We start from the raw sequence: 12,179 nt of genomic DNA on the forward strand, positions 1-12,179 counted from the left end.
CGAGGCACATATGACGCACTCCTCGGAGGAGGCGTGGGTACTCGACGATGATTGTCGCGGTCGAGCGAATGATCATATTGTCCACGGCCCTCATGCCACAGTGGCGACCTTGGGCTGTGGGCCGACTGAACTATATCTGCTACTACGGATCTGCTGTGAATCCTATTCCGCGACTGAGACACAACTGAGTTCTGCCCTCCTGGTGCTTGGAGCAAGGCCCGGATCTGCATCAGCCCTCTGCCAGCCTCCGACTGGGAAGGTTGGATCAACTCTGCTATTCGGGTCGCAGCTGGGAGGTTCTGAATCGGAGTATGGTATACCTTAGGTGGAGGCGGGAAAAGCTGCCGTCGACTGGACTCATGGACCCGCTCCCGAGCGCGCTCGTCGAGAGCACGCTGAAGGTTATCCAGTCGAGTGCGCTCAGCCAAATTAGCTAGGAACACCTCTTCCAAGGCCCGAGCCTCGGGGGTTTCTCCAACGATGGGCGTGTGGAGTGCATCCATGTTGCAGTGACGAAGTTCTTCCCCCTGCTGTGAAGAGAGGGGTTCGGGTTGGTACTCCTCGTGGACGCATGACGGATCGCCGCCCCCGTCTCCGCCGTCTTCACGGCAGAAACCAGGTGGACTGTGAGGCCCGTCGACCATCAAGACTTTAGCCGTAGGGTCGCTGCTATCGCACTCGGATGCGGTCTCCGCGGAGCCAGTTGACAGATCGAACAGGCCGTGCAGAGTTTCGTCGGGCTCGATTGCCGTGACTTGATGGGTGGCTGAACGCTGAGCCACCACGTGCTTCACCCACCACTGAAGCCGCGATCAACCGGACCGCTTGCGGCGGCGAACAGCGGGGAGTGAAAACACCATCGGAGCCGACTGATACTGAGTCGACGGCTGCGGGAGAAGGACGCCGCGAACGCACGTGCGAAAGTGCGTCGCCCCTCGGACGAGGAGCGCCTCAATGTCTAGGGGAGCTTCTTGAAGCCACGCGGAGTCATCGGCGACGAAAACGAGCGTGCCGAGATGGACCTTGCAGCCCTCAGCCAATCTGCTGCCGGAAACCATGATGATGATGATCGGTAAAACTTGCAACTTCACCAACAAGTCACTAAGACACCTGCCCCAAGGTGGGCGCCAACTGTCATGGTCCTAAGACTGACAGTAGAAAGGGGGGCAGGTATGGAGAGGCAAGATCTCAGCTATGGTGAAGGTGTACACACGAGATTTACGAGTTCAGGCCCTTCTCAGTGGAAGTAACAGCCCTACATCTCGGTGCCCGGAGGCGGTCGATTGGATTATGTCTGTGATATTACAGGGGGTGCGAATCCTTGCGCTAGAGGAGGGGCTGGCTTATATAGAGTGCGCCAGGACACCATCCATCCTCCATTACAAGGGACTTAATGTACATAAAGTGGGGGCGTTACTGGTAACGCCAGCCTTAAGTGATGTTAATGACCTTAAAGACTACGGAGTGAACGCATGTCTCTTGCCACGCTAAGTGACTCCTGGTCTTTGATAGGTCAAGTGATTCCTTGGATGGTCGAGTGACGGTAGGGAGGAGGACTCCCGAGTGACGTGAATGTCGAGTGGATTTCACTCGACGTATTTGACCGAGGGTCTCTTGCTGTCTCTTGGACTTCTTATCTTCTAGGGTAGTGACCTTGGGTAGGACGTATAGGTCAGGCCTATGACCCTACCCCAGGTCTGTATCCTCATCAGGCGTCACATAACTGGTGTGTGTGTGTGAGAGAGAGATTCTAAGAGACACAGTGCATGTGTGCGACTCTACTCTTCAGACATGTACTTAACCTTTTGCATCGGGATATAAGTATAATGGTATTATAATTTAGCTAGTGATTTACGTGGCCATGTTAACGTGGTTGTGTAAAAAAATGTCACTTCCTGCTCGTGATTTGCGTTATATAATTACAAGCAAGATGCTCGTGCATTGCATGGAACATCAATGTGCATTTTTTTAAAAAACACCTATTGTGATTGACCCATGCAGGAGTAATCCCATGTGTAAAAACTAATGATATCTCGAGAATTTTATCGGAAAAATGGTATCTCGAGAATGTCATCGAAAAAATGAAAGATGAGAGATAAGGTGAGGAGGAGTGGACCGTGGTGGTGACTGGTGGTCGGACTGGGCAGAGGCATGGGGATGGACGCTGCCGGCAAGCGGCAGCGGCCACCATGCTATATTGTTCCAGAGACTTCCTTTTTTAATTGCTCAACAATGAGGTTATGGGAGATAAAGATGTGAAGAGAGGTGTGGGTATCTTTTGTAAAATTATCATAGTTTGCTTTCTATCCGTCAGATATAGATCGGACGGTCTATACTACAAGATGGTAGGCACACCATCATCGCCAACTCGGTTTTTATAAGGGTAGAGATGATAAGTTTGCTAACTACTAAAGTAAAGTGGAATTTATCCATGTTATACAAGTAAATTAAGGTGATTCTTTATCATACGGGTAAAGTTGGATGAACGGTGGTAGGAACAAATGCTCTACCTAAAGCATGTGTGTGTGAGATGGAGTCTTAGTGTGTGTGTGTGGGGGGGGTGGCGCGTGTGTGTGTGTGTGTGTGTGAGAGAGAGAGAGAGAGGTGGAGTCTTAGTGTGTGTGTGTGTGACGGAGTCTTAGTGTGTGTGTGTGTGTGATGGAGTCTTAGTGTGTGTGGGGGGGGTGCGTGCATGTGTGTGTGTGTGTTTGTGTGTGTGTGTGTGGGTGGGTGCGTGTGTGTGCAGTGGCGGAGCCAGAACTTTTGTGAAGCCTGGGCGAGTTTAAGCCTAAGTGTCTAATAAAAAACCAAAATCGAGTGTTAGGATACATAATATACAAAATAGCATCAAACTTTCAAATCACAAATCCATGTTAATAATGTAGTGAAAATATAACCAGATCAATCACACAAATGTAATTTGACAGTGAAATAATATATAATATACCAAAATTTAGTTTCATAAACCAAAATGTAGTTGATACTTGAAATGTAAGTGATAGAACCGGGGCCACATAGAACCAAACTCATCATATTACTCACAAAAGTATAGCTGTCCAAATTATCATCCAAACATCCTAGCAGAGACAACATGATAAAAAAGGATTTTTAATATTCACATAAATCAAGTGTTGTGATTTGCAATATATTCAAGAAAAACATGAGGCAATACGAGATGGTGGTTGTGGCTCTACTTCTATTTGTGGTTGCACACTATTCACACTTTCTCCCAAAACCTCCTCATCTCACAAATTTAATGATTTACAATTTGGATTTAATATTTATATGAAGAACAAATCCCTAAACAAGAACTAAACTCATAAACTGGCAATCGTCCCTGAATACCAATTTTCCTTGTCGTGGCCTCAAAATTTAAGACCTAATAAGTCTATGAATCTCACCTAATTCTGAAGAAGGGGACAAGTAGGCGATGATGAAAAGCTTTCCTCAGAGTCTCGGATGGATTAGCTCCAGCTCCGCCCGCTGCCGGCGGCACGCCCAGGCTGCCGGTCTGTCTTCGTCTCCGATGGACCGATGATGCGGCCGTCTCGAGCGAACAGAAATTAACCGAACGGAGCGGGGAGGTGGAGGCGTGGAGCGATGGACCGATCGTTTCCTTCTCATCTCCAGTAAAAAAAGATCAAACGAGTAGGCTTATCTCTCGTAGGTACGTAGCCCATTAGTCTGTACATACTTTTTTTACTTAATAATTAATAGTGTTTGAGCAGAGAGGATCGAAATGGAAGCCCATTGGCCCAGCTACCTACTGCCCAGGTAAACCACCATACGAGGATTAATTTGCCCCGTTATGATAGTACCATCGTAGTATGTCGCGTATCTTGTGAGCCCGGGCAAGTGCCCAGGCTAGCCGGGCGCTGGCTCCGCCCCTGTGTGTGTGTGTGTCTGTCGCGGGGTCCTCGGTGGCGGATGTAATTTAAGCGTGTGTGGCATCATCATAGAGAGGTGATGTGTATGGCAGAGGCCACCAACGATGGGGTGCGAGAGAGAAAAGTCCCATAGACAGGGAAGAGAAGGTGTGTGCGCGTGAGAGGAGTCAACATCGAGAGAACTTGTTTGTTCGAGAGACACCGAGGAAGACTACTATATATCGATGGTGCATGTAGGCGGGAATTAAACAAAGGGATGGTCTTATTGGTTTCGGGGATATAGGGGAAGAGTGAGAGGGGGTAGCTAGAAGGAGATTGTTAAGTGTGAGTGTGTGTTTTACCCATCCAGGCGGCAGTTAGGTGCACACAAGAAGAGAATGATTCAATGTGGCGTTAGGGTTGAGGGTAATTAACTACGTATGGAGACATAGAGACCTTGAACATGCATGTGCGAGAGGTATACATGTATATGTGGGATGTGTGTGTGTGCGCGCGCGCATGATCGAGATAAAATAAAGAAGACATAAGTCATAAGACCAACGACATGGGAGAGACGGATCAGTATGACAATATGCATGCATGTGAGAGTGCAGGGAAGAAGGCCCGACAATTGAGCATGTGTTTTTGTCTTTAAGAGATAGTGGCGTGGGCTGGAGCATGCATCTATGGTGAGCAGAGGGAGCGAGACACAATGATTGTGCAATAGAGATCAACCTATAAATGCATGTATGGAGAGACATATATAGTGGGTGATAGGAAGCAAGACTGCATGCGAGAAAGAAATGTTGACGGAGAAACTACAAATAGATACAGAGATGGAGATGCTAGCTAGAGGGACATCTGCTAGTTTGAGTGTTGGAGATGACCGTCGGGTGGTTCAGAGGGTGAAGTTATGTGTGTGTGAGAGAAAGATAAAAGGAGGGCAGTCGACTGCATGTAGAGAGAAACATATGTAGTGTGCGTGATAGGAAGCAAGAGTGAGGGCGAGAAAGAAGGTTGATGGAGAACTAGATAAGTAGAAAGATAACATGCTAGCTAGTGTGCGTTAGAGATAGGAGTCGAGTGGATCAGAAGGCTGATTTATGTGTGTGGGTGTGAGAGAGATAGAGAGAGGTGCATGTGAGTCACATACAAACAAATATCAGAGAGAAATGAGATCCCACGAGAGGGAGTTTTGTGTCTGCGAGAGAGAAAGATATTTCACAATGAGAGTGATAGACAGAGAGACATATGAGGGAACGCAAGATATCTCTAGGGAGAGAGAGTGTGTGTGAGCGACATACAAGAGAACGGTGGAGAAATATGACACCCTAGGAGACAAAATTAATGTCTAAACGGGACTACACTATATGTTGCGTGTGTGAAACACATTATTCATGTTTGAGAAGTAAAAAAACCGCATGAAACACACATTAATTGGAGATAGTTAGCGAGGAATGCATACATTGGATTTCAACATAAAGTGGTTTCAAATATTTGAAAATCCAAATTGGTGGATATAGCCTTATGAATCTGAGATCATGCCATTTCTAAACCATATTTATGTATAAAGGGTGTTGTGCTTTTGAAAGTATATATAAAAATGATGTATATAGAATTTTATTCCAATCGAAAATGGATCCTGCCCGAAAAAATAGAATAAAAACGGGGTTCGAATTGAGTTGGCACGGTAAATGTGCACTATGCAAAATTTGAACGAAGCGGGGAAAGTCACAGTAACCGCCTGAAACCAAAATCTGCGAGATGGAAATTACTACTGCCTATCCCTGCCACGCAAAGCCTATCTTCTCGATTTCTATAGGTTTCAATAGGGGTAGGTTTGTAATTTCACTCAAACGTGACATAACCGCCTCTCACCCGGATTCATACACAGTGGGCACCAAAACACAGTGTCTCCTCGGCCGAAATCGACTCCCTCCCCGATTTATACATGGTGGGCGCCAAAAACAAACTCTCGTCGGCAAATATTTGGTGTATGCGAGATTACGTCCTATCCCCAACCGGATAATATTGTTGTGATGTAGGAAATTTGAAATAGGGGCTAAGTTTGTAAATTTCCTCACATTTGAGACAAACGCGCCCTGAAGACATGGTTCCCCCTTCCTCTCTACCTCCATTTCCCCATTCGTACTCCATGGGCGCCAAAACACCCTCTCCAGCCCAGCCTCCTCCGTCCGCCACCCCATCCACCATCGTCCTCCTCCACCATGCCAGAGCTGATACCCCAACGCCGTCGTCCATTACAATAGATCGACCTCTCTCATCCACGGCTTTGGACCGGGATCCTTGCATCCCGTCCTCTCGCTTCATCCCCGCTATCATCCACCTTGTCAGTGCCGCTCCTACAACTATCTCGTCCATTGCGCCCTACCGCCATCGTCTACCCTCCTAGATCTGCTTCCACGCTGCCGATAGCCATTGCTACGGCAGCACCGTCAAATTCTCAGCAGATGCATACACAGTGCCGCACCAGAGGCGCTACTCTTTCGTATCTGCTCAACTTATTTAGCGCAGCAAGAAAATAGATCACCACTGATTTACTCTGATTTCTTGTCCATCACTTACTTGCTAGTTGAAAGCAAAAATTGGTTGCAAAGTTGGCTTTGTCTGGTTTGCACCTTCAGATCCACCATGGCACGCTCAACACTATACTCCCAATGCTTATGGCTTTCCCCTTTTATATACCACACTAGTTAAATCATAGTAGACTAAATTTCAAAATTGGGTCAGTCGATTTTTCAGAGCTCGCCGGAGTTCGCCGGTGCGAAGGAAGGGTCTCAGGTGGGGACGGTGGTTGTGGGGGGCGGTGGTGGGGCCTCGCCGAATGAAGAAAACTGGACGCGGGTGGGGGCAGGGGTGGGGGCTGGGGGTGGCGTACGAACATAGGTGGTGGGGGTCGGTGGTCCGGCCAGCGGCCCGTGCGGTGTTCTGTATGGGAAGAATCAGAGACGAGGAATAAGAAGGGTTAGGAGATGTAGGATCTTCATCCAACCGCCTAAAATGGTCGAATGACCCAAATGACAAAAGTCATGCAACTTGCATGCAAACATGCCTTTATATTCAGTACCATCATCGTACCTGCTTAGCACTGCTCCTGAATCTATCAAGCTAAAAAATGTGCCACTCATAATTCCAAAACTTGTTGCTCAAATACGAATCTGATATGATGCTAATATTACTAAAATAGATAACGTTTAATTGGTCAGCTAATGTTCCTACTTTACTTTAGAAAAGCATGTGCACCACATATAGAGAGACAGCAAGGAGTTGCATTCTTAATGCGCTCTGGTTCATCATGTGTGGGCACTGTGCAATGAACATTTTATTATCCAAAATCTGCTTGCTCTTCTTTAGCATGTTCCCCTTCCGTTCTTCTTTAATAAGTACTCTCTCCATTCCTAAATACAAGTTTTTGTATAGATTCTACCATGGACTACATATGGAGCAAAATGAGTGAATCTACACTCTAAAATGTATCTGGATACATCTGTATGTGATCCATAGTGGAAATCTCTACAAAGACTTATATTTTGGAACGGAGGGGGTATGATAGTAGTACAATATGTTCCTAGTGAAGATGAGCAGGGACATTTGAAGTGTCGAAGTCTATACGGTCGGTTGTGATGGGCACTTTGAAATCTTTGGGCCTCTTTGATTCGTAGGATTTTGTAAACATAGGAATATGATTTGTAGTGGCCTGCCCACTTGAATCCTATAAGAATAGCAAGGAAATGCGGGGAGCTGTGTCACCTTTGAGAGCTACACTGATATTAACAGTACTGCACCTTCAGTTGAAAAGAGCTGGTATCCGAAGCCTTTCTAGACGTACCGGCAATACTAGCACATATATTCTAGCAAGTTCCACGTTGTTGATTTTAGTCTGATGCTTAAGGTTTTCCTGTTATATCTACACTATGATCTGTGTAGCTGCTTTGTGTCGCACTAGGTGTAGTCCACTCTTGAAGCTAAACACTGCGATGACTTACAAAATTGGCACCAAGGCATTGAGTGCCATTCTAGATGCAATGAAACTCATACGCTCCCCACCTGTTGACTCTTGTTCACAATATGGTCCTAATGACTCTTGTTCAAAATTGCCACATATAGAGACAGCATGGAATTGCATTTCTTTGGGCGCTGTGATTCATCATGAGTGGGCAACCAACATTGTATGCAATGAAGCGGAACCTCAAGAATATGCTTCGTCTTATGTTCTTTAAAATGTTCATCTTTTGTTATTCTGTATTTAGTACGTACTGTATGTTCCTTGTCAAGAAGGGGAGCAAGAACATCTGCAGTCAACAGCTGATAGAGTTGGCATGTACGTGATCGATAGGCTTTCAATTACTAGCGGCAATACAACACCGTATTTTGAAGCTAGTTCCACTTTATATATCGTGGTTATGGTGTACCCCTTTTATGTACACTATGATCTGCCTAGTTGTTGTGTGCTCTTGTTATCATGGTTTGGCAATAAACTCGCTATGCAGTATAATATGAACCTATCGTCTGCCAACTATCCTTACTTCTGGAGCCTATTTTTTGTGTACTTGTGCCAGATTATATTAATGCACGCACCATATTACATCACACATGAGCTCTCTCATCAGAATCCAGTGGTAGCACACAAGTGTTTACAGGGGCGCCCCTATATTAGAATATCCTATGGATTACAAAGATAATCTCACTACTATTTATGTTTTCATGGTTCTCAGATATTATACGTAATTACAGTGAATATCGGAATCCGCGCATCAGAAGAATATCGTGGAACACTGCAATGACTTACAAAAATGGCACCAAGGCATTGAGTGCCATTCTGGATGCAATGAAACTCATTCGCTCCCCACCTGTAGATTCTTGTTCAGAATATAATCCTAATGACTATTCTAACCTCGAGGAGTCAAAGGCAGGTGTCCTGTCTTGTTCACCCATCAAGGTGCCTATTCTAATTTGGCAAGGTTTTATTGATTGCGCGTATCTTGCATATGTTGTCTTGCATTTCTTCTACTTTGTTGCACCGCCATCTGTTTGGTTTACTCATCATATATGTCGAGATGCCATGCCCATCCATTATTAATACATATTCCATCTATCATCATACCATGTTTTTCCACTCAAATCTTGTTATTGTGCATCAGACATCAAAAGGAAGGGGGTGATTGCCGAACCTGAAGCAGCACTAGCAAAGTCCTTGAAAAACATCGTGGTGCTGGAGAAATCCGACAGCACCCCGCTTATATTGGATGTACAACTAGTGACAGAAAACGTAGGACCGACTCCAGCTGACTGTACCCATACTTCACTGGCCACACCACTAGCCCCACCACACAGGACCTACACTCCATCAAAAGGTATGCCGATTTCAGTTTCCATAGCACCAGCCGTACCATAGAAAAATCCCACTCCAACAAAAAGTACAGCAAGTCCACCGGCCAAAGACCTATCCCAACTGCAGAGATGGCCAATTCCTGTAGATTGGAACCCCATTCCAGTTATTCCCGGTTTAAAAGACAATGCTTTCAATGTTGTTAGGGACTATGTTCATATATTCCGATCATGGAAGATTATAGTGAAGACAAACAACATTGTCACATCTTCCTGTCCCACTTACATGTAAGTGTTATTATTCATGGTGATTATTTTTCTGTTTTCTGCTGATTGAACACATCAATGATTTACATTACATTGTTGTAAGTAGGCGAGGGTCAATCTGGATAGTCATGACGAGCAAAGCTTGCTTGCACTTTTCAAGGAAGCATTGCAACAGTATCAGTGTTACCTGAGGAAATCACATTTTGATGGCAAGTCTATAAACGAATTTCTGGTGAAGTCTCATGTGCTAAATTTAGAAGACATTGAATGGAAAAACCTTGTTATGCACTGGTCTCATTCCCAGGATGAGGTACTGTCTATGATATCGCATGACAATTTGAACTTCTACTTTTCTGCATGTGCCTTATGGATCTTTTTTGCAAGAAATCTGCTCGAAGAAGGACTCCGGTTTGAAAAGAACGACACGATATCGCAAATATGCTACCCGCTGCTTTGCTCTTGTTAGTACTTGTTGTCATGTATCACTGTACTTGCATACATACTTGGTTCATTATGTGATAGCAGTATGCATGATAGCTTGCTTATCAATTGTTTGCTCCAAATTATCTGATCTGTACGAATGGTTACATTAGTGTAGAATATATCCAATGCCAATGAACTTTTTTAGCTCTGCATTGTTCTTGTAAGTACCTGCTATCCTTTATTAGTGTACTTATATTGACAGGTAGTTGTTCATGTACCATAACTCTGCACCTTATTTTCCTTTGGCCTCCATTTTCTACACATCATATCTATATTTACTCTTACTATAAGGTTGGATAACACCGATGGTACTGAAGAAGTTTAGCTCTGCATTGCTCTTGGCTGTACCTTTTGCTTGTATCGCTGTACTTCATTTATATCAACTTGGTTATGTAGCATCACTCTTCATCTTATCTTAAATATTCTCCATTTTTCCAGAATAAAGGCAATGCTTATAAGAAGATTCTGCGATAAACTTCTTGAATTCCCCCCCCCCCCATCAGCATGGACAAGTGCTTTATAGAGCCTGTCTTCACCAATAATGTAAGTTTTTTCCTTCTCAAGCCTTCAAACTTTTTTGTGCATATTTGGTTAGGCATGACTGCAACAGCTGTTTATTTTTGGTGTTTGCATCAAATTGCATGTTTAAAGTTTATTATGTAGTTCATAAACAAAAGTTTGTCCTTCTCAATTTAAGTTTTCAGTTATACAACCAAGTTCCATCTTCATACCATGTAAATTAAACTATACAGAGCAAGTGATCTTCTTTTGCACTGCATGTATGCTTCTGTTCTTGATCCGTAATCCAGTGGTGTGGTAAACCTACCCACTACAGCACAATGTCATATTCTGCAATGTCTTAACTATGAACAATGTCATATCATTCTACTATTATTTAAACCGTCTGTTTATTTGCCAATCTGAAATGGTATAAATTGACAGCACACTAACCATTGATACTTATGAGTTCTTGATCTGTAATCCAGTGGTGTCGTGAAGCTGCCAACTCCTTCACAATGTCATTTCCTGCCATGTCTTGACCTGAACAATACCATATTGTGTTAATGCTATTTTAAACTGTGTCACTTTATTTGTCAGTAAGAAATGTGATGAATTGTCAGCACTAATACTTATATGTGCAAAACCTGGCATATGTCTGCTTGTTTATCTTTAAGAGTGAGGAGGATATAAGTGTCAAACGAGCTCAGTCTCATTAGCTTGCTCAGCTTCTTGAGCTGCAGCTCCTGAGCAGGGCTAACCTTTCTTTAACTCTATTGATGTGCTATCGGTTTTGTATATTATTTTGTCGGTGTGTTTCTTTGCACTGGTGGCGATCTTTGATGCCCGGTGTATGTAATATGTTGTCTGCTTGTGCTTTATTATCATAGTGGCGAACTTTATGGTGTAATTTATTTACTGTATAGTCTATGTTTTTTCTTATTCACGATGCTGCAGTTATTTACTGTATATATATCCTGTCTTCGCAGTAAACCGGCCGTACCGTAAAATTAGGGTACATAATCGGGCCGTCATGCAAATCACTATGTATGATCCGCATCATGGGCCCCATCATCTTGGTCTGTTAACAGGCCTAAATGTAAACTGGCCCACTGGTAGATTCGGCCCTTTAATAGGACGAGTAAATCGCCGGCCCTATTTTCGCAAGAAAACTCAATGGACTTTTAGGAGGCTGAAAAGTAGGTTGCGCCCGAAACGTGCCTAACAGCTCACGGGCCAGCAGCAGGCAGAAATAGACCCCAGCCCATGATTATGCCAATCAAATCACGGTCTTTTAACATGCCAAAATTTTCTCGGTCCTTGTTTGGCCCAATCAGATTATTGGCTGTGAGCAGGCCGGATGCAAACCGGGTCGTAGTTAGGCCCAACTATATGACGGGCTTTTAACAGGCCGAAATAAATAGAGTGCCGAAATGTTAAACGGGCCTTTAACAAACCGAAACTAATATCATGCTGAATTACTAAATGGGCCTTTAGCAAGTGGGCCCAAAAGCATAGTGTCCAGTTGACGGGCCGAATCTGATATGGGCCATAGTTTAGCCCAAAGCCTCTTAAAGGGCCGGACCTGATCTGGGTCATAATTTGGCCCAGAACATGGTAGGCTTTTAATGGGCTGGATCTCATATGGGCTTTTATTAGGCCCGGAACGTGGCAGGCTGTTAATGGACCGGATCAAATATGGGCCGACATTTGGCC

This window comes from Triticum dicoccoides, chromosome 1B, assembly GCF_002162155.2.
Source record: "Triticum dicoccoides isolate Atlit2015 ecotype Zavitan chromosome 1B, WEW_v2.0, whole genome shotgun sequence".
Taxonomy (NCBI): Eukaryota; Viridiplantae; Streptophyta; class Magnoliopsida; order Poales; family Poaceae; genus Triticum; species Triticum dicoccoides.